The following is a 24360-nucleotide window of genomic DNA, read 5'->3' as shown; positions in this document are numbered from 1 at the left end:
AGCAGGGATCAGCTGAGATACCCTTGTGTCAGGAAACTGAACCTGGCACAGCAATGCAGAAGCATTTCTGTGGCTCTTATTTGTTGACATCATCTTTGCTGAGTGCATGAACATAATAACAAACATACATTTCAGGCATTTTCCCTTTGTTCTAAGTAATTTCAGGCTGTCAGGTCTCCTTTGGACGTGTGCTGCCTGAATCACAATGAAGGCCTTCTCCAGTAATACTTTATACTAAAATAATCCAATTAAAAGGTACTTAATTGGTGTGCAACATTCCCTACAATTTCAACATTTTAAAAATGAATAGTCTCAGTAAGTACCAGATGGTGACATGCACTAATTAATCAGGCCTGCTCAGTGAGTGAGCACATGGAAACGAAAGCACCTCTCAGACGAGGCTGCAACGCCAAAAAGCTCCCCCCAAACGACGGTGTGTGATATTCCTGAGCACTCTGTGGGCTCTTCTGAGATCACCAAGTACTGGGACAGGTTTCCTTTGGTTTGTTCTGCTCCAGGGAAAAGCCATTTACCTTTAGCACTGCTGTCCCTGAGAACAGTTTAATGCAATTTTTATGCTGCAGAATAAACTGCCCTGATCAGCCTCTGTCAGCAGCGGCCCAGTGAAGTGCTCCTGCACAGCCCACAAACCTCTCCCCACTGTCAGACACCTCCTCAGACTGGAAACACCAGCAGTGGGAACCCAGCCTGGGTTTCCTATATGGGAGTGCCCAAAGGCCACAAAACGACCACGGCTTTGTGGTTTGTCTGGAGCACTTACAGGCACCTGGACAGTCCCTGATCGTCACCAACCACAGTGCAAACCTCACACGGCAGGAATGGAGGGATGGGGACTCTTTGCCAGTATCTGATTTCAGCATCTTTGAAATTTTAAGGTAATTGTAAACATTAAAAGAGATTTTTTTTTTTTTTTAAAGCTGAAACTCTCCCAATTCACACCCGCAGGTCCCTCTGGGGGGCAATGGGCTATAGAAACGCTCCCAGAGAGCCAAGGAATGGGACTCACCCCATGTGAAACTAAGGGATGGGAAGCAGCACTATGGACTGCTGCAACTTTATTCCCAAAGTGAAGGATATTTGCTAAATATCAGCTCACTGTTGTACCAAGCCAGAGCTGTGACTGGCAAAGCACAGATGGGCATTTCCATAAATGCTGGGCATTACCATTTTTGTTTAAAAAGTTCTATTTTGTTGCAGATAGTTTGGTTTTTTTTCCAGTTTTAAAGTGTCACGCTGTATTTTCTCTCATTTAAAGGGAGTTTAAATGACATAAATATTTCATAATCCTGAGTAAGTGAAGGAAACTCTTTAAACATGTTTTTTTTTTCCTCCCTAAGATAGAAATGACCAACGAACTGGAGCAAAAGCCTGCCTAGGGCTAGACAATCTGTGATGCTTCAGAAGAAAACAGGCATTTCTTTGCTTTCTTTGCAGTTTACCTAACCCAAAGAGATAATGCCACAGAGCAAGGAAAAGGCAAGAAATATCCTCGGGATCTGCCCAGGTAATCTGATCAGATTCTGCACCATCACTTTGGGAGCACACAAAGCAGTAATAAGGACAAACTCTCCCCTCTGGTGTTGAGGCCCAGCAGGCCAGTCAAGGCATGTATTTGGATATGAACTCTTCTGAGCCCCAATAATAAGAATCCTTGACATTCTGAACTGGAGAAAACTACCAAAAATATTTCTTTTCCTTTTGGAAAAATCACCATTTAGCATCAACACAACTTAAATTTATAATGACCAGACATATATATATATATATATATATATTCATATTATAATGATCATTCAAACAATGCTGCACAGTATGTTCTTTAGGAATACTTTTATATTTACATGGAAAATTAGTTTTTATTTTTTACTTTTTAAAAAGAAAACCCCAGTGAGATAAACCAGACTACAAATTGTTTACTTTGCTTCCTAAAAAGGGCTTTACAACACAGCAGCAAATTAAGGTTAAGTGCATCAGCTGGAAGTAAAAAGCACAGTAATAATAATAATTTTTAAAAAATATCCTCAATTCCAGTGCATTAAAGTTTCTCTCAACTCTATTTAAGGAAAATTATGAGAATTAAGCCCCTCACAGTATACCAAAATTGCACCTGTATGACTATACCTTGAGCAATCTAATTATCTTTGATTTACCCTTCCTGGGCTCACTTGCAGTTCTGCCCTTTGATCTTTTTTTCCTGTTTTTTAAGCAACATGAAAACATTCAGAAGAACAAACTTTACCCAAACTCTCCAGAACGTGCTCACAACAAACCAAAAAGCACTACCTGAAAAACGTGGTTCTGTAGGCAGAAAGGCAGTGCCAGCTGTGGTCACCCTTCTGCTGAGCACAGCCTGGGGAGCAGAGCAGTGTGGATCCCCACTGCAGGGGGGGAAGTCCATCCATTCTGCACTTTCTATTGATTTAAACCCCTCTCCCTTGCACTGCTGCAACCTCTGCCTCCAAACCCCTTTGTGCTGATGCAGCAAAACCCACAACTGCCAAAAAAAATTACCCATTGCAGTTTAGCAATTAACTCGTGGACAGTGAAATACAAAACAGTATTTGAAAGGATAGGAAAGAAGTTACTAAAAAGCAGCCAAACAGCTGCTGTGGTGTCAGGGCAGGTAACTCAGGAGAGAGCTGGTGGATCACTGCCAGTGTGAGAGGCAGCTCCAACACAGGGGATACAGCACTGCCAGCTGGGAACCCTCCAGAGGTCTCAATCCCCCTGGGAGAGCCTCAGGAGTTATTAAATATAGACTGGAAAGAATTAAGTTTAAAAATAAACCCCACTGTGAGACATTTAAAAAAACCCGAGATATTAAAAAAAAAAGATAAATTATGAGCAATAGCACAGCAGGGCTGGACTGTGCAGAGCCAAGAACTGGGCAGAAATTTGGGAACCAGGTGGCTGAGCTACACAGAATCCTGAAGTTCCTCTGAACCAGGCACTGGTACAGCCAGGAGCTGAGTACAGGGTGAATGGCACAGCTTTTTGATCATGACTTCTGTGAAGGAAACTCGCTCTTCCTACCAAACCACGGGCAAAAGAGAAATGGCACAATTTTATTTTAAGCTTTTAAGAAGTTCTCACCAATTCCTAACTGCAGGACATGCAAATGGTGTAACAGAATATGCAAGGGAACCAGCAGATTGCACACTTTCTGTGTGAGCAAATCAATGACATGATTTACTGAGTATTGTGTTCAGTTCTATTTATGACATCTCAGGAAGAAATGCTGCATAAAACAGCCACAAAACTATTTTAATATGGGAAGTTTTTCATCCTTTCAGTGAAATCCCTTCAGATTAGGATAGTTTAGTTCAGAATGAGACAAATAAAATGATATTATATTAAATGATCCGTCACATAAAGCAGACAGACTGGGTGTTCCCATTTAGTATCTATCTCAAAAAAAGAACAATAAACTCAATGCAGCATATTTACATCTGCAAGAAGAAAATTATTCCACATAAAACACATCCTGAAACAAGCTGGCACTGAGACCAAGAGGTTGATGGATTCAGAGGAACAATTAGACATTTATACTTGGGATGAGCCACGGACAGTTGTATTAGATGGGGTAAAACCACAGCTCCCAATTTCAGTGCTTAAACAAAGCATTAACCATTTCAGCTGAGAACAAAATTCACTCACTGGATTATTCCAGTTTGTCCATTTAGGAAGTCTGGGCAGTGCTAAGGGCAGGGCCACTCCACACTGGAGTCTGGGCATGATTCTGTTCTTCCTTTTCCCACATCCTTCTCTTTACTTCCAGTGGTTTTAGTCTGATACAGCAAAATAACTAAATGGTGCAATAACACTGACATCCCGTTATCTCCCAGCAGTAAGGTCAGGCCTTCCTCTCCTCTTCCCACACTTTGTCACTCTTGTCCCAGACTGACAGCTCAGCCCTGGAACATTCCTTGTGCTCATTTCTGCTTTTTTGTGACTACACAACCATGTTTGATATTGGGCAACTGGGGCCTCAGGCTTTGAGCGACCCGGGCCAAGGGACTGTGTCACCCCAACACTTCCTGCAGTGATCCAAACAAATCCAAAGCAATACCTAAGTCAGGCCATGGTCATTCCCAAGGTAAGGAAGCCAGGTGGAAGTCTTACTAAAGATCAGTACTGTTTGAATGTTTTCATGCTACAGGATAGAAACATCAGAACAAGGTTACAGAAGAAAGAGAAAAAAAAGGCATTTTTCTCTACGACTAACCTAAACAATTTAACTTTTGAAAACACATACATTGCTATTTTATGGTGGAAAATATAAATAAAAATAAGCCTGATACTGATACCTCATTCACTACATGGTGGAGCAAGTGCCTGGAAGGGGCCTGAATCTTTGTAAAAGCTCCTTCATTTTCCCATTCCACAGCAACCATCTCCTCCCACTGACATCTGCTTGGAGCACTCACTTTGCCTTGCTCCTCACATCCACGATCAAAGACACCCATTCTAATTTGAGGACCTCTTTGATAATCTTGAGAAATGAGCTACAGGTAATTTTTTGGTCATCAAAGCTGGTTCAAGCAGCTTGCTCTCTCTCAGGCTACTCTTCTAATTAGTATGTCATTTATTCATCCCAATAAGCTACTCCACCAGGCACGATGGATGTCAGAAATTTTAATCTGCAGCCATAAGCCACAGCAGTGAAATGAGTGATGAGCTCTCAGTCACAAGGTTAAAGATATTAATGTTTACTAGTGTTGAAGTTAATAACAACAACAGATATTCTTCAGTGTTCAACAATAACAACAGATACTCTTTGGTGCTCCTTATGCTTTGCCCAGAATCCATCCCTGTAAAATGGGAAGCCACCACTGATAAGAATGTTAATAGGAATAAAAAGCACCATCATAGATGAAATTCAGAAAAGGCATTAGCAGGTACTGGAATTGTATGCTTCTAGTATTCATAATAAGAATTGATTTTTCACTTGTTTTTATGATTTAAGTGTTGTGCCTGACAGTCACAAACACCTGCCACAACACACCAGTGTTCCAGGCACATCATGGGGGTCTCTGTGATGCAGCTGTTTCCCTCCATGGTGACAGAAAAGGACAAACAGCCAAATCCAGGGCACCCAACAGTCAGTAATTAGGTTTTCAGGCTACCAAAAGAGACATGATGTAGGGGAGGGGAAAAAACCCAACCAATCAGACAAAACCCCAGTAATTTATTTTAGACCACAACAACTGATTCCATACTTTAAAAGAATCCATACATGGAAGAGCTATGCAGTGAAGGCATCATTAAATATCATCAAGGACAGAATAAGAAAGGAAATGTAATAGAAATTCTGTATTAGTTTTTATCCTTACAGTCAATGACTGGTTTTTTGCAGCTTGGGAATTTGCTTGATTTACTCCATGAGAGAAGAAATACCCTCCATTTTCACAGACAGATGCTTAAACCTATCAAGTATGGAAACCACTGTAATTTTTAGCCAGTGCTGTAAGAGGAGGAAAGGGGAAGGAGGAATCATTTGCTGCTCCCGAGAAGGCTGACTTCAGGCAGGAAAAACCTGCCCTAGGAACCCATCTGCTCTGTGGGCAGTAGGAGCAGCCACCTAAAAGGAAGAGGTGTCTTATCACAGCCAGTCCCAGCAGCTGGAGTGGAGCCTGGCACAGCCCCAGCAGCTGGAGTGGAGCCTGGCACAGCCCCAGCAGCTGTTCCTCCCACCCCTGGCCAGCCCTGCTGTCCGAGCACTCCGGTACTAATTAAGGAGCTGCGGATCATACCTGGAAATGCCAAACTTGCAGCCCAGCCAGTGCTCACTCCAGGGTCAGGACGCAGCAGGAAACAAGGCTGAAGCATAGCAAACAAGCTGTAGCAAAGGAAAGACAAAGAAAATCAACACCCATATTCAATTCTCTTTCTTTAGCTCTTTTTTTTACAGATTGAAATGTTTTCCTAAAGGAGCTGATGGTCAAACATAAATTTTGCTACTTGTGCTTGACAGAATCCTGAGAATGCAAAGCTTTTTCTATCCAGAAAAAACAGTGTGAATTTTCTACTTTTGTGCTGCTGAGATAACTCAATACCGATCCACAGGGATCTGAAAGTAAAAGCAGACTCACACTCTGAATTCCTCACCTTTCAGACGAGGTTTTTATGACAGAATACTTTATTAGCAAACAGGGCTGCTACGAGTCCACACCAGGAACCACACCAAGCTCAGGGTAATTATCTTTTGTCACTGCCAGCCCCAGTGAAATAGGAAAGGCTGCAATTACCTGCCCTCTTGGAGGGTCTTGAGGGAGGTTTATTCCTGCCCTAGGCAACACTGTGCCATTTGGAACTAAACTGTCTCTAACAAGAAGGAGTCTAAGAGAATAAGCAGCATCAAGTTGCAGGGCAGCAGCAAAACTCTTCCCACTGCCCCCTGCTGAGGTCCTGGGCTCAGTCCCTATATAGCTTAGGAGACAACACCAACATGAAGAAAATGGCTCAGGAATCCAAATCAGGATTCCTCACCACTGCTCCACCAACACTGCCCAGGAAGGTGATGCCAGGTCTCCCACGGAGGGTCCACAGAAGAGCCCCCGTGCTCTCCGTAGTATTAACCTTGCAATTCAGACAGAAACAAAGTCTGGACTGCAGGTTTCGAGGTTACGGGCTCAACCTTGGCTTAATTAGTCACGGTGGCAGGTTGTGGTTACACAAACAGGGTATGGGATCCTGGCTGTTGTCAAAGGGTGAATTGCCACAGCAATCCCAACAGCTCTCACTGCAGTGTTAGCTCGTTGCTTTTGCCCCGTACTTAACAAGTACTACTGGTTCTACATTGTTATTTTAAAATAAAAATATAAATAAATTCAGCTCTCAAGTCTTCTCTCTGAAGGGAGCTGCCCAGACCTCCAAGCACTCCTGTGAATTGTTATTAGCACCCTCGGACTGTTGCTCTCCAAACACAACACCGTGTTCCTGGAGCTTCATACCAGTGACAAACCCGAGGGAAACAAACCCTTCCACTCCTCAAATAGATCCCTCCACACGTGGTGTCCAGGCATTGTCCTTTTACATCCAGACTGGCATCCAGAACTCATGATAAGGGTGTGCTCACGCCTTCCACAAGCTTCTGAGGATCTTCACTTCTCTCCGTGGAGTCAGGCAAGCCCTGCCTAAACTCTTTATTCCCAGTTCACAGTTGCACATAATAAATACAACGTATTTGCTCCATCTTTTTTTCCTAATATACCCAGGGAATATCTTTGCTTTCAAGTTTCCTGCTCTCTCTATTTACTTTTTTTTTTTTTCAGGCTACTCATAAATAAACCCTGACTAATTTTAGGACGAAGATTAATACAGAGCATCCCACTCAGCCTCCTACCTAAACCAGTTTCAGACTTGTCACCTCTATCCAGGCCTAACCCACAGAATATACATGGCATTTTCTATGTTGTTTCTTAATAACAACACAGGAAAATGAAATAAAAATATATTAGATTTAAAAGTTAATTTAGCCTTTTGTATACTTGTTAACCAAGTTAGCTATTGATAGATCACTAAACTCTAGCATCTGCAAAGAAGACACAGAGAGGCATGAGGAAGACAGGACATGTGGTTTTGCAAATATAATGAATTTGTGGTTTATTTTAAAGATATTTTTTTGGTTTGCAATAGTATCAGGCTTTCAACAGAAAAACCAGTCTGAACAATTCAAATAAAGATTCAAAGTTTAATTTTTTGGTTTTCAGTGATTTGCAAAAATATTTTTTTGGCATAACCAGAAAATTAGTCACTACTAACTTCATCCTCTATGGTTGTTATAAGTAAAAATCATTTCTCATTGTGCAAACGTCATCTTTTTAAAGTCAGCTGTTTTATAAAGCCTTTTGTTAAAACTAGGTATGTTAACAGGGATCCCAAAGACTTAATTTTGATAGAAACTGCAGTATGTGAAGCTCAATAAAGGCAGCAGACTCATGTCTGGATGCCAGAATGCAGTATGTAAAAAAAAAAAAAAATAAAATGCTGAAGTTGAGTAATAGGATATTTATCAGTTGCTTATCATGCCTGGGTGCAGGTGTAGGACTTGGCCCCTGGGTTGCTGAGGACCAGCAGCAGATTTGCTCTGTGCTGTGCAGGTTCTCAAAACACGCGTTAATACAAAGATTTTCGCTACATAAAAATACTCATTTCTCGTTTTTTCTCTCAGTAGAGAGCAAAGTAACTCCCTAACTTCCATATGGTGTGGCAGGAACAGGAAGACTAAAGAGAAAAGTGGGAAGAGAGGAAGAGCTGAGAGCATTTCCTGGAACACGCTGGTTCCAAGGAGCGGCTTCACCACAGTGCTCCTTCCGCTCCCCTCTGGCCGTGCCAACACCAGGCCCTGTGGCACAAACCCCGCAGTGTCCCCGTGCCCCAGAGCCCATTCCCTGTCCCTCCCTGTGCCCCACAGGGCACAAACCCCGCAGTGTTCCCGTGCCCCAGAGCCCATTCCCTGTCCCTCCCTGTGCCCCGGCGCTGTCGGGAAGCAGGTGCACAACCAGCCCAGAGCTGCTCCTGCTCTGCTGCCAACCCCGCTCCGGTGCCAAAAGCCAGGCAGTCCCAACACACTGCGCTGCTGTTCCAGCCCAGAATCCTTCCAAGGCTGATATAACCCACCAGGCTGAACAAAAGGATGGGTTCATAACGCTAATTAGCATTGTACAGCCAGAAGATAGACTGTAGCCTCTATCTCTAATGTCCTATGTCAAATTTGTTCTCTCCACATAAAAGACTGGTACATTAACCATGTCTTACTTTCCCATTTTTCTCTTCAGAGGAGCTGGATGAATTGCAATGCACAGGGATAGACTGAAACGCTCAGCAGATGATTTCGCTTAAACCTCAAGTAAGACAAATGGGACGAGCTCTTCAATCCCGGCCCTGGGACGCGGGGGCGATGGATCACATCCTACCAGGAACGGCATCTGGAAAAATCCCCTGCTCGCTCCTCAGCCACTGCACCCTTTTAATTACATGCTAAACTTGGAGAAAGAAGAACCGGGAAGGGAAAGGGCAGAAGAGACTTGCCAGAGATAATGAGATGGGTGCTCGCTGAGCTGAGGCAGCAGCCTCGTTAATGCCTGAGCTGCAGGAGGCAGGGGCAGGTCCCTCTCCCTGCCCAGCACCTCCCCTGGCACCAACGGGGGGCTCCACAGTCCCTCCTTTTAACTAAGACATGAAGCTCGAGCAGCAAGTTCACTACCTGAGTGAGGGGTTTGGTTTTATAGCCTGTGATGGAAGAAGTAGTCTGAGGCTCTGGAGAAGTAATGAAATACATTCTGCCTCAAATCTCCATTAACCTTTAATATGCCAGGATCCAGAGACAAGGAAAAGCCTCTAAAGGTCCCTGGAATCTTACTGCTTTCTGTGTTTCCCGGTGCACACTTCATTTTTACACTCTAAAAACAAAGCCTAAAGAAATAAATTAGGAAGAGCTGGCAAATTAATTTTTTTGAAGTCTGATTTTAGTCTTTCCTGCGAAGAATGTGATTCAAAAACTCTTGTAGTTATCATCCAACAGCTTTTTTTATGAATGGATTTGGATCCATCTGTTGGATGGATTTGATGAGCTACTCCACAACAATGTGGACAATACCTTTGTTTGCTTATAGATGCAAACATGGGACCATTATCCCAAGATCCAGCATTACTCCTGCTGCTAAACATACTGGAAGAGTTCTGAGGTGAATACACACTTTCCTTACAGTGGTAATCAAGTTGTGACTCTCAGGTATTTGGCTTGAAAGTTTTGCACAACTAAAGCACAACTGAGAGCATTATTTTCTTTCAATACTATTATTGTAATATACAGGGACAAATGTAATGCCACAAGTGTACAGCTTTAATTGAAATGTAAACTAAACTGTTTGTTGATAGTCTCCAGTTCTCCTTTGATAATTATGAAAGTAATTCTATTAACTGCTCTCCCCAAAACATGTGGGGAAGAGATTGAAATCACTATCTGAAAGTTACAGTATCACAGTAGCAGTTCAGGGGTTAAAATCACATAAATAGTGCCTTCTTTAAAAATACACCTGTACAGTTTGCATATTGCAGTAGCAGAGAATTATGTATTATACATATTTATAAACACACACAGAAAGGGGAAGAAATTCCCAAGCATTAAATATGTTGGTACATTCTGAGATCTTCAGATCGAGATCCACGCAAGGCATACTCAACATAAGCAGAATAAAAGAGGACTTAAAATTGAGAAAATATGATTACAAAAGAGAAAAACTACACTAATAATGAACTCCTGGAAGAATTAACTTAGCCAGCTTGTCCAGTGAAAGCTGTAAAACTACAGAACACTTAAAGCCTATCCCTGTAGAAAGCAGCCTGTCAGAACACAGCCAGCAAGGATGCACCAACACCCAGCTGGACCCTTGCGGATCCCTGCTGGCTCCAGGGGAGATCACAGAGCTCTGCCCACAGCAATGGTTTTTGGAATGATTCCCACTCTGCCCTCACAGTGGGTCTGTTGTACCAACCCCAACAAGGGGAACATTTCAGCACCACCCCATTTGAAATGCTCACCATGTCACACAGACCTACACATCATGTACAAAGTTCCAACAGACAACTTCCAATACAGAAAATACAGTCCCTCTTTTAAAGAAATAAAAGTCTTCAATTCATAGAGTGACCTCGTGGACAGGAGCACGTGCATTTCTGGTAATTATTTTATAGGGGAGAAGGGGAGAGCTTATAATAATGTTATGAGCAAGGAACTTCCAAACCCAGTTCTAAAATTATCTTCAGCTTTGACAAACCAAAACTCTATTCCCCTCTCCCTTTTGCTTATTCCTAAAGCCTTTCTTCCTTCTCCTCTAGTGCTTAATCTGATCTCAATTCTCTCAGGATGTCAAGGGGATAAATACTGCTATTAGGAGCTACCAGTTTCCATTTGCTTTTTAGAAATGGGTGTGTGACACTCCGGGGCACTGCACATGCTATTAGGCATGCACAGGATACCCTGCCATAAAGAGACAATATGCAGAGAAGTGGAGGCTAAAACGTTTTAGCATTAACAGGAGGACCCTCCAAGTGGCTCACAGAGTGTGCTCCAGGGCTACTTAATGGTCCCACAATGTTAGTATTCCAAGCAGAAGACATTTAACTCCGTTTCTCTGGGACCAAAGTACCAAGACAGGAATCAGGTATTTATCCAATGCTGGTAACAAGGTTTCTACCTGGCAATTTTCTGCAACTTAAATGTAAATGACGCATGAAAAATGTATTCTTATGAGATGTTAAACACAAGCCAAGTGTTTTATCAGAAAAGTAGGAAACACCCCAATGATCTCTGTGTTTTGTCATCGTTGACTGCAGCCCTGCAGCCCCGAGGTGCCTCCAATTCCTGCCAACCCAATAGCAAATAATAATAAAGAGCCAGTGCAGCTTCGAAGAAATTATGGTACTTTCTTATGAGCATTCAGAAAGAGACAGCCATGAAGCATTGCCTTGCTAAATGTTATAAAAGTTCTTATAAATATTCATGTGCAGCATTTGTACTCCGAGTATTTAATCATTTCTTTACAAGAAAGGAAGAGGGAGAAGGGAAGAAGAAGAAATTACTGTTTCTTCAATTCCACAGGGTTCAAGGCAACAGAAAAGATGAACGTGCACAGGTGATCTAAAAATTAGTCATCACCAAACCCAGAAAAGTACAAACAGGAGACTTTTTTCAGGTAGATTTTTTTTTCCCCATTACATCTGAAGTTTTACAATAGTTTTGTAGGTATTAAACTAATGATTTTTTTATCATTTGAATTACTTGTATGTTGATCATTTGAATTGCCCTGTCGTTGGCTTTTGAAAAACAAGATTGATCTGTTGCTTCTGTTGCTTCACATTCCTGTGAGGACAGATTGAGCTGGCTGTACTCTGCACTTCCAAACCCCATTGTCCCAGGTAAACCCAACAGAAGACAAACTCAGCTGCTTGTGCTGGTGAGGCATTGTCCCACTTGGACACTTGATCCATCTATTCACAGCTGTTGGGAGCTAAAATAGCAAGACTGAAAGCCCTGCCATCACCCCCTGCAAGCACTGCATGTGTAGCTTTATTCCACAGCACTCAGCCTCTTGATCAAGCCTCTCAGACTTAAAGTTTATCAATACTGCTGTGAATTAATATAGATTTCTGTAACACATGCTGATAATACAAAAGCCTGTTCACAAGCGGCTTGTGCACAAAAGAGAAAAGATACTGCAAAACAGCTCTGACATAAAATTATAAACCTAATTGAAAGGCAAAGAGACATAGAGTAATAACATTTGAACTGCTCAGAAATCACCCAGCAGAGGAGGCCTCCTGCCTTGCTGTGATCCTGCCTCCAAACCAGACCAAGAAAGCCTCTGACATTCTTTTCCCTATCCTTTTACCCCAGGAACATCACTTCTGGCTGGACACACGTTACACTGAGGCTTTGGGTACGAGTACCTTTGCAGTACCTTTTCAGACACCACACTCTGCATGTCCCTCCCCACTCAGGATGCTACATCTGGAGGAAAAAACACCCATCTAAGATGCTTATTCCCACAGACCCAGCTCCTTCACACACACCTTTGCTGGCAAGCAGACCTGGTGCTGTCTGAACAGGCTGGTACAGCAACAATAACAGTGGAAGAAGCTGATTGCTGTGGTACTTGTGGCTCCCTGTTGGATCAGCCAACTCAGATTGCTGTCAGCTGTACCTGTCCCTGCTCTCAGGTGAATTGGACAACTCTCAGCAGAGCTACTCCAGGCTCATGCCATGTTTAGAAACACAAAGCAAAATGAAAAGTGGTGCTGCCTTTTACTTCCCTCGAGAAAACTGCCTCTTGCAAATGGCTTTATCATTTTCATTATATCCTGTTTGATTTGCTTTACCATCTTGACTGGAACAATAGCTAAGACATAATAGAAAAAGATTTTTCCACAGGCTGGTTCTAATTACATTAAATCTCTGGTGAGATAGGACATTTAAATAAGAAACAACAACTGCAGAGTCTGAGATAATGACATACCGAGATACCAGGCTTTTTGAGAGTGCCATTAAAATGATGCATGAAGCATTACAGCGCACTCCAATCAGGCTGCAACACGAAAGCTGTTCCTTCTGTGACACAGCACTGCAGAGGGAGGTCAGCAGTTATTGCACTAAATGTGCAACTCAACAATTAGGAAACATTATCCCTCACGCTGAAGTTACAACACAGATACAGGCTTAAACTTCCGGATGAGGTGGGGTAGTTGGGAATGCAAGGCCACGGTGGGAATAATCACCTCACGAACCACAAGGTAGAGGAGATTCTGAAGAGCTCCTGGGTTTTGTTGCAAGTTGTACCTTTAACATTTTGTCGTGATAATTGAATTCTCTCAATTGCCTGGAAAACCTATCATCTTTAGATTGCTGGGAACCACTGAAATATAGACATGCAGAATGCAGACTATGGCTGTGTGGCCTACAAACACAGTGGAACCTGTCACAGTCCCACAGTTTGTGTGTTCAGTGTCAGAGCTGTGGCACAGCTGTGCCACCAGCACTGGTGCTTATGGGGCCCTGCAGCAAATTCCCCTGCTGGAAATCAAAACTGAGGAAAGGGAACTTATGTGGGGTGGGAAAGGCCTTAATTACTTCCCCTCTGCCTTCTTTTCCTTTTGCTAAGTGCTAACCCAGGCTAAAGGGAAGGAGAAGGACTGGCCTGTGGGAATGATCTGCATGAGAGGGATTGAGTGCATCCCTCAGTCAGTTCACAGACAAGACCACGTTGGACAGGAGTGTTGATCTGCTGGAGGGCAGGAGGGCTCTGCAGAGGGATCTGGACAAGCTGGATCCACAGGCCAAGGCCCATGAGGTCCAACAAGACTCAGTACCGAGTCCTGCACTTGAGTCACAACAACCCCCTGCAGCTCCAGGCTGGGGGCAGAGTGGTTGGAAAGCTGGAAAAGGACCTGGGGGTGCTGGTGACAGCAGCTGAACATGAGCTGGCGTGTGCCCAGGTGGGCAAGAAGGCCAATAGCACCCAGCCTGTGCCAGCAACAGTGTGGCAGCAGGACCAAGGCAGCGACTGTCCTCCTGTGCTGGGCACTGCTGAGGCTGCACCTCAAATCCTGGGGTCAGTTTTGGCCCCTCACAACAAGAAAGACACTGAGGGGCTGGAGCATGTCCAGAGAAGGGCAACAGAGCTGGGGAAGGGTCTGGAGCACAAGTCTGATGAGGAGAAATCAAGGGAGCTGGGGGGGCTCAGCCTGGAGAAAAGGAGGCTCAGGGGGGACCTTCTGGCTCTGCAACCCCCTGACAGGAGGGGGGAGCTGGGGGGGGTGTGTCGGGCTTTGCTCCCAGGGAACAAGGGACAGGAGGAGAGGAAATGGCCTCAAGCTGTGCCAGGGGAGGGTCAGGTTGAATATTAGGGAAACTTTCTTCCCTGAAAGGATTGTCCAGCCCTGTTGGCACAGGCTGTCCAGAGCAGTGGTGGAGTCACCATCCCTGGGGGGGTTTAAAAGCTGTGTAACTGTGGCACTTAGTGGGGGACCTGGCAGTGCTGCGTTAGCGGTTGGACTCTGTGATCACTGGGGTCTTTTTTAACCTTAATGATTCTCTGATTCTAAAGTGGGGGAGAACAGTTCATCAATTCTCCCTGCTCAGAACTACTCACTGGACTGAATAACTAACATCAAGCCATGTTTAAGTGATTCACTGCTGTATGACTAGAGCTGAAACAGGTCTGTACATACAGATCAGGTATCAGTTACTTTTTTCAGCTGGTTTTTCATAGCTGTCATAGTAAAGTTTCCAGGAAATTAGCACAATACTGAGGATTAACAGACTTTCAGTCAATAAACAGAATCTGTGATTATAAATTCTATACTCAGAGAATATAAACTTCCATAGCAGCACGCCAGCAAGTATAGTATTCTTGTCTAAATAGCAAAACAGTAATTCTCTATTAATAATCAAGTACACAAAAAAAACTGGAAAAGTTTATTTCAGGACACAAAATAAAATTATTTTCTTGGGTCCATATTCTACACTTCAGACCTGGACCACTAAAGTGCTCTTACACAAGAATTGTCTGTGTTCATCCAGTGCTGGTGCCAGGGCACTGCAGGGTGATTGCTCACACACAGACAGCTCAGCACTAATAGTTCTGTGACCACATGGCAAAAGCATTTTCTAAATGCAGCTCAGGTATCTGCACATTCACTGCTGGGGATGCCTGTCTGAATAGAGCTAATCTGAACAGCAAATACAGACACGTGCAACTATTACCACCTATGAAAATATTTAATTTGCTTTTAATAAAGAAGAAGGAATTTAACTTGTACATCTTTCCCTACCAACTAGTGTTTTCACTAACTTCTTTTATAAGGCATTTGTAAACTAAAATTAGATGAAGATGCTCACCTGCATGTACCCTCACCACTTGTCACTTCAGAACAGCCTCAGCTTTCAAACTGCAGCAAATCCACCTGTGGATGGGGAGGAGGAGTTGATTTCTGTCAGGTCAGCAACAGAACAGGCTGCTGACCATCAGCAGTGTGCACCAACACCCAGAATACACAGAATTTTTACTACCAGCACCGGGCAGCTGCTGTAGCTCTGTCACCCCCTGTACCTCAAGTAGTGTCTGTGGGGATTTCAGCAGGTGAAGAGCAACAAGTTTTCTGCAGCATCATGGCCTAGACAGATCCTGCTCTGACCCTCTCAGGCTCACACCCACTGGCCCCCCCTGCCTTCCCCCCCAGCCCCAGTTCCTGCATATCCCTTCTGCACTGAGATACCAACATGGAATTATAATATGCAAACTAAACATAAGGCTGTTTCTTTCCCAAACAGAGTAACGTTTTGAAAACTTGCCAGCCTCGGTCAGGAGTTGAAATAAAGGCTGGAACTGAAGGGAGCTGAGGAGTCTCCCAAAGCCAGGACACCCCTGGAAGCCAATGCCAGCACGGGAATTCAGCAGCATGAGGGCAGAAACCAGGGAGCCTTTCTTCAACTAATGGGCTGTGATCTATGGCACTTTCAGTGCTGAATTACTGACTCCTCATCCACTGTTATGTCACATGCACTCCTGTTTTGCCATCCAAGTTTCTTCCCACACAGGCTGCTGGTCCCTCATTAAGACCAAAATTTACAGAGCAGATTTCAGCTTTTATAGAACCCACTGTGCTTTCTAAAGATCCACCTTTTCTTCTAGTCAACTGAAATAACACTTTCTGGCTATGACTCCTGTGGGTTGTTTTCCCTTTTTATTTTTTTAAAAATTTATTTAGAACTTGCAATGCATATTTCTCAGCCAGACTGCTAAGGATGTTAATGAGATTTATCCACAGAGTCTCTCACTATCTGCCCCCTTTAATTCTTTGAGATACAAGTGCTTTTATGTTGCAGGAAATGAGGACAACAGAAAGCTGCAGATCCCATGAATGTAAAAATTGTCTTGAAGGAATGGAACAATTCAGCCCTAATTACAGCCAGCTGGAGCCTGCTCTCTTTGCACTGATACTCAGATAATTAACCAACTACTGACTGATGCAAGACTCAAGCACATCACTACCATTCAGATATTCAAGGTTAATTTTTGTATCCATCACCAACATCAAGCTTAATGGACATCATCAACTAAAGTCTTGAAAATCATTAACATACAGTCATAGTCAGGCAAGGATTATTTTTCCTTCAGTGAGCTCAGTGCCATCTTTCTTGAGCTGCAGAAGAAGTGACTTTTCCATTAAAAAGGCAAACTCCTAAGTTTTGATTCATTTAATAACTGTAAATTCACTCACTTAAAGCCCTAAACTTAAACACACTGAAACCACAACACTGATGTAGTAAAATAAACCCCAAACTGTTCTAGTGGTCCTAACTTTAGTAATACCTCTTTATTTCTCATGGTATGGCACCTTTAAATTGGTGGTGGTGGGGTGTATCTTCCTCAGTAAGCTTTACATGGATATAAAAAGCAAATGGTGCTATACCAAAAGTCAAATATCCTGAGTTGACTGCCACTGCATACATCAAACTGTTACAGCAGAGGACAGCAGACATGGTGCTCAAGAAGTCTGACACGTCTGGAAGTCAGAACTGTCAATACACTCCTGGCTCCTGCATGTAACACAATATATGTTTAAATTGTGAGCCACCTGAACTGTATTTGCAGAAAAAAACTACCTGAAAGAGGAAGTCTTTCTCAATTCTATTTTCAGCAGTGCTTTTCCTGAAAACAGGAGGTTTTGGACAGATTCAGTCCCTCTGATGGTTATACAGCCAGTCAGAGATGCACTGATCAGGGGGGAATGTTGTGTCACTGCTTGTTAGCAAGTGGCAGCTCTGGGAACTCTTATTTCTAGCTATGAATTCAAGAAATGACTGTGAAAAATCGGAAATCTTTTAACCTGGTAAAGATGTTTGTAAGAACAGCAATACAGCACAGCAAAGGCACAGATCTTGGGTGGAGCTGTACAGCAGAAAACCAATGTCTCAGCAGCATGCCTGCAGTGTTCTCCAAAAATGTGGGTGGGGAGGCAGGAATCTAAAGAATCTGGATTAGGGATTCTTTTCTGTTTTGTATTTTATTTGTCCTCACACCTTCCTATCTAGTATGGAAAAATAAAGAATCCCAGTTATGTTTGCACACAGCCTAACTTCTGTAGGAAAAGTCTGAATTCTGTGAAATATCTCTGGAATGCCACTGTAATGTAAATCACCACGGTGCAAGTTAAAATGTAACTTACAGTTTTCCCCAGGAGAATACACAGAATTTTTACTACCAGAAATGGAAAAGTAATGGAACAAAAATAAGAGCTTAGCAAAAAAAGTAGGTTAACTCACATAAAGAATGACATGTAAGACAAGGCTGAAAAAGAAAGCAAGGCAGGTATTTTTGGAACTATTTTGAAGTCTCTTTCAAGCCCTGCCTATTTGCCTGTGAAGTATTTTTGCTTAAAATACGTATATGCTAATGTTCATATTTAAGATAGAGATGATTGGGCTGAAAAAACTCCTGCTTTGGAAGAACAAAGGGAGAAAGACTGTGCATCATCAGCACTTGGTTCTGTGGGCATTTTCAGAGAGTTACCCTGAGGAGAGTTAAGGAATCACAGAATCATTACAGCTGGAAGGGACCTCTGGAGATCCAGTCCCACCCTATGGAAATGGATGTTGGAGAGGAAAAGTCGCATTCCAGATAAACTGAAAAGAAACACCTGGAATCTGAGAAGCCTCTAAAATTCCAATTATTTTGTGTTAAACGTGAGATAAGGGATGTTGCTGCTGCAACCCTCTGTATGAGGTGGGTGCTGGAGTGTCTGAGGGTATCCAACACTGCCCATAAAGTGGGCACTACCTGCATGGTTATTGCTTGAAGCAGGTTCAGGTGTGTTGATTATCTTTTTCAACACTGGAAGTTAATAATTTTCTTAATCAGCAGGCTCTGAGCTTTGTTCAGGTTTTTTTTGATTTTTTTTTGTTTTGTTTTAAAGAATGGGAATGTGTTTCCTGCCAAGGCCACAACACATAATAACAGACTAGAGAAAAATGAAAGGACCCAGCATGAAAAATACAATGTAATTATCACCAACTGAACAGCTGATAAATGAAATGTCAGAGTGAAATACAGGAGTTTCACATGACAGAAAGTTCATAGAGGGTGAATTCGTTACGAATTTTGAACAAATGAAAAGCGGAGACCTCACCACAAGCAAAGCCTCTCATCTCCCCACCACTGAAAATTCCCTGTTCCCACCATAATCCATCTGCCATCCCATCACAAAAAGAGCTACAACATCCAATATGCAGCAGCAGAGTTGTCTGGACGTAACAGAGAGGAGCGTGTCCAAAATGAAGAGCAGCACTGGTTTGGAGCTTCACCCACTTATGGGATGATGTTTCCATTTTGTCCCATTTATTTGAAGTTCCCAAGGACAGCCATCACACCAGCATGAATTCAGCAAACACAGCCTTTTGTGAGCTAAACTGACAAGGACAGTATTTTTAACACACCTGTGATGGGCAGATTTCAGAGAAGCATAAGTGGAAGAGGCTACTGCAAGCTAGTGAAAAATGGGAATTGCTCTCTGGAAAGAATTGCATATAAGGGACATGGAATAAATACTTTTATGTGATTGTTTCTTAGTCTGTCAGTGGTTCCATTTTGAATCAGCCTTCAGTCATTTAAACCTCAGATGGGAAAGCCTGGTTGGACCTGACAAACAAGCAAGCCAGGTCTTGGGTCAAGAAGAGTCTTATTTCCTTACACCCCAACCCAAATACATCCTGAGTTCAGTATCTTCAGCTTCTTTTGAGATAGAGCTAAAAATCTTGGATTTTGAATCTTTCTTTTGTTTATATGTAACTGCAGTTACCATGTTCCCCTACCTCTTCCCTGTTTTAAGCACTGTAATTCCATGATTCCTGCAACCCTGATGGAGAAGGCAGCCGAGAGCACACACAGCCCAGTGCCTCTGTTCCCAGTGCTTCTCCAAACTGTGAATACAAATAAATTGATACAGCAGTTGAAGTTTGGCAATGCTGTTCAGGAATGCACAGAGGAAACACAGTATAGAAATGTAAAATCATTAAAATAATATTATCTTAAAAATGCATTTAAGCCAATAGCCCCTCCCTGCAGGTACCTCACTTGATCTACAGCACACATGGATCCCACCAGACTCCTCTTCAGTGCCAGCATTTTCTGCTCCCTCCTTGTTCTACCTGCCAAGTTGTTCTGGTTACAGGGGCTGGGACCAGTTTATCACTATGTAGGTATAACCAAAACTGTGTATTCTACACCCTCTATGTCATTTCTGATGGACTGTTAATAAATGTATTGTTTGCAGCAGCTGCCCAGGGTACACCTGACACCTCAGGCTACAAGCTGGGTGTTAAAGAACCCTGAAAGGCAGGGCAGTGTTCTTTTGTTTTCACACCAATGTCTCAGCTGTGATAACTCCCCTCCAGGGAGGCATCAGTACCTTCACACCCAGCCTGAGGGGTCATCTCTGCTCATGGGCCACCTTGGACTGGCACAATAGGCAGCTGCAACACCCAAACCATCAAGGATTCCAGAAATATCCCGTGACTCACAGAGTTAAATCACCCACCATGAAACTCCCTGTCCTGGAGGAGGTGCTGGACATCCCCACCTGAACTTGAGCATATATAAACTTTGGGTATGGGGACTTCTGGTACCACTCTTTGGATCCAAAGGAGGACCAGAACTCCACCAGGACTGCTACTGCCACTCTGGACAAGACTGTGACCATCACTCCAACAGGACTGTGACCATCATCTGGACCAACAGGTTTCCTTTCCTGTTACTTTGCACCCAGGGGGGCCACGTGGTGCTCAGCACAGGGGCTAATGAACACCCTTCTGTTCTGGTCCCAGGGTTATACATCTGTCTTTGGGGGTTAAAACCAGCTTTTCCTCTGTATCATTGCATTTATTGTAATCTTTTTAGTAAATTGTAACTCTGACTTGTAATCTCTCTTGAGCTGGGTTCATTTCTCCCGCCAGTTTACTTTTAAACCAGCACACAAGTCAAAAAGAAGCAATGAAGGCTGGTGTTGTCCCTGGGAAAAAATGAGTTCTGGAGGAATAGTGGGCAGTTTCCTTTCATTCACACACAGGCTTGTGTTCTACATGGTAAGTTAACCTATGCAAACACATTGTAGTGCACTGTCTTTTCAATGGAAAGCATCCCACAGAATGTGTGTGGGTTCTGCACATGGGAAAGGAGGCTGGGAAGGGTTTCAGAAGAATCCCCTCCAACGGTAACTTGCTGTGTGGCTGCAGAGCCAGGAGGACTCACAGAGGTGTGTGAGCTGCCCACGGCCTTCCATTGTTACTGGGAAGGTGGTGACTTCCTCTGCATTGAATCTTTGCCCTTATTTTGCTCTTCCTTCCTGATGATAAATCCACTTTTTATTATTCCGACCAATTCAACATTACTTTTAGAAATTTTATCACTCATTTAGATTTCACCCAGTGAGTCAGGCGGAAAAAATGTGCTCTCAAGCTGAGAGACAACCCTCCCATTTAAAATCCCTCAGCCAAGAGCACCTCCCAGGCAACATCCTCCAGCTGTTCTCAGAGACAGGAGGAGTATGTTCACCCTCTCAGTTCCCACCTAGGCCACTCCAGAGCATCTCCAGCAGGAAGGACATCTATCTGCCCAAAACAGCAACCCCTGGCTCTTCCCAGGCCTCCTCCCACTCAGCTCACCCAGCACTTCCCTCAACCACACAGACCTCTTGATGTTCAGCAGATTAAGGTCTTCCTGTGCCAGCAGAGAAATCTATCAAGTAGCATTGTTATCCCTGTTCCTGGGCCTCTGATTGTCACTTTTATCAGCTAAATAATAGTAATTTGGATGTAGAAACAATTATGGGAACCTTTTTCCTCAGCAGAAGCCATTAGCCCCAGCAGATTTACAGTTAGTGCTCTTTGGACAAAGGCTGGATGCATACAGAAGCTGCTCTGCCAGGCAGTGATATACAGGGGAACAAAGAAAACATCACCTTCCAGCTTTTAAAACTGTTTCCTCAAAAATGATGGTGGTTGCAACCTCTTTGTGTCTTCTCCTGACCTGCTGCGTAACGACAAGCCAAGGTGGTGCCTTTTCCTTAGTATTGCTTTTTAACTTGTGCTGCTCATATTTCTGGCTCTAAAGTGCCCTACAGAAACCAAAAATCCCATTGCAGTGCCCCAGCTCCACAGCTTTTGCAAAACAAACTGGAACTGTCTTTTTCTTGTTCTCATTAGACACGTCAACGAATCAGAGATCTGTAAGGAAATGTGCACACGTTCAAAGAGAAAGGACTGCAGGGGCACAGGGAACAACAGAAAAAACATTCACAAGAGCACAGCAAACCTGAAAACCTGAAAAAAGAAAAACATTTTTCTTATAAGCCCTTTTTGAGCTTCATTTGTCACCACTGCAGACAGATGGAATCTGCAAGCCCTCCCTTCCTTCCAGTGCAGCAGGAGACACTGCCATGGCATACAAGCAACTCTGGCAACAAACCAGACAACTCCTGGAGATGGGAGGTCAATTAGGGAAGAACCCCAACAGCCTACTGACTGTCTGATGGATGCACTGGCTGAGCTGAAAGTGGTTGGGAGGCTCCTAAGGGCTGGCCTGACTGTCCTCTCACAAGAGACACAGGAGCCTTAGTGCGGATCTCACATAGGAACTGCTACATTAATGCTGATCATCTTCTAAAATCTTGCCCTTAACCTCACAGAAATTAGGAGAGAATCCTTCTAGGGCACTGACTTTTCTCACACTGAAGTTTTAACACAGCCTATGATACGTGGGTGGAATAAATACCTGACCTGGACTGATGAAGGAGAACAGGTATATTTATAAGGTTCAGAAATGCAGGACTAATTTTTCTACCAAAAGTCACATAAAACTACTGTCAGATCTGTTTGCTCTCCTCTCAAGAACAGAATATGAAAGAACCAATTCGAACAAAACCACCACACATTTCAGATTTACCTTTGTTTTATTCATGCCAACTGAAAGAAACACGGTGATGTGTCATTTTTGACACCTGCAGTTATGTTACTGTTTCCCATCAGTGTAACCAAACTGAGGCAAATTCTATTGTACACAGGGTCAGTCAGGCTTTGAGAAGGGTACAAACACCTTCTTTCACTCTTTTGTCTCAAAAGACGTTGAAATATCATCTCTGTGGGGTATTAAAGGTGTAGCAGTTCCCTTCTATCCTTCCTAAACCTTTTGGTTTTAGTGGTTGGCTCCACTTCACCTACTGCTGCAAAGGGACAGAGCCTACACCAGGACAGTGATGAGGAGTTGGGGGTCTTTTTACTACCACTTTGACTTTAAAAAGTAGCACAGTTCTGTATTTCTGACTAGTACACTGACCTGGGAAAGACAGGTCTCAAGTACAGAGGTATTTCAGATGTTTAAAACCCATTTATGAACGATGGGCAGAGAACAATATAAGCAAGTAAGAACTTGCTTAAGCAAAGAAAAGAAGAAAATGGAAAAAGAAGAGTTTTTTGAGGAACTATTGATGTCTAGCAGAAACAAGCAACCTTCCTAGTGTACCATATGTGTCTTTCCACACAGTGCAGAAGTCACATGAAGCACTTACCTTATAACTAAAACCACGGACAGAGCTGCTTCTACAACCTGTTCCAAACTGCAGTTTTGCTGGGCATTGGGTGGAAAGAGAGTTACCAATGGAGAAAAATCCAAATCTACAAAATCTGATTTTGTTTTTCAGTGAAGAGATGGGATGAACCCTCAGGAAAAAATTACAACTACCGAGTAAACCACCAGATACAAAAATTCAAACTTTTTGCTGATGAACAAAGCTTACACATTCACATGCTCAGCCAATGTTTGACCCTTGTAAGATTGCTCTATTTAAACTCTGGTAGTAGTAGAACAAAATCCTTTATAATCCACACAAATGGTTCTGTATTAGGGAAATAAAAAGATGTCAGGAAGATGGGTTACCGCTCAAGTCTGAGGCTTTTCATCCATTCCAGTGTCAACGGTTGGCTTGGCAACACCTCCTGCAGCCACTGGTAATAAATCCCACTGAAAACTTCAGAACTTCCTATTTCTCCAGTCAAATTCGCTTCACCCCCTTCTCTTCATGACTGCTGGTCAGGACAGCAACATTTTCTGCGAAGGACAGAAAATAAGGTTATTTCCAACAAATTTCAAATCTGATTTGTTGTTAATTTTCCTTCTTCAGTGACTTCCTGATCTCTGAAATGCTGCAAGAGCCATGTCAAAGGACACTTGAATTCTTTTCAGAATTCTGGCTGCATAGCTGGCACACCAGACTTTTGTCTTCTCCCTTAACATTCCCGTTTGTTTGCTGTCCCCCAGGAGCATCCTGCTGCAGTCTTCCTTTAATTTTCTCTGCTCAGCAGCCACACTGCAGCTCTGCAATGGAAGCACAGGTTGGAGGCACATGCTGAGGAATGGCCTGTAGAAGCCAGCTGGAATAATTAAGGACTTTTCCTAGGAAAAGGAGCAGGTAATCTTAGTAATTTTCTTAATTTTTAATTACAACTTCAAAACAAAATATAAAGAATGAGCTCGGAAATATCCTGACAACTAGCTCTGTAGATTACATGTTTTAACAGAACAGAAGCACAGGTTTATGTCACTTCTGTTCACACATTAGCAGGTTATGGTGGTTAGGCCAGTCAGTTACTCAAATCATCTTCCCCTTAACCCAGCACTCCTGAACAGGCAGAGACATTTCCAGGCTCATCTCCCAGCAGAGCTGCATTTGCTGTTTTTCTGAGAGTGTCAAGGCTGTGCCTGAAAGCTCCCAGAGCTGTCTGGAGTT

At 43.2% G+C, this 24360-nt stretch overlaps 1 protein-coding gene across 7 annotated transcripts in view; it reads right to left on the bottom strand.

Moving 5' to 3' along the window:
• Positions 1 to 24360, bottom strand: part of PEAK1 (pseudopodium enriched atypical kinase 1) — a 112729-nt gene that overhangs the window by 40174 nt on the left and 48195 nt on the right. For 6 of the 7 annotated variants that reach the window (XM_032699681.1, XM_032699687.1, XM_032699684.1 and 3 more), the window contains 2 exons: positions 23511 to 23681; positions 5775 to 5860 (listed from right to left, as the gene is read on the bottom strand). The gene's annotated coding sequence lies outside the window, so the exon portion shown is untranslated. The remainder of the gene's footprint in view (positions 1 to 5774; positions 5861 to 23510; positions 23682 to 24360) is intronic. The other variant, XM_032699686.1, reaches the window with a different exon arrangement.

Source organism: Chiroxiphia lanceolata, chromosome 12, assembly GCF_009829145.1.
Source record: "Chiroxiphia lanceolata isolate bChiLan1 chromosome 12, bChiLan1.pri, whole genome shotgun sequence".
Taxonomy (NCBI): domain Eukaryota; kingdom Metazoa; phylum Chordata; class Aves; order Passeriformes; family Pipridae; genus Chiroxiphia; species Chiroxiphia lanceolata.
This window is presented reverse-complemented; position numbering and strand designations above follow the sequence as displayed.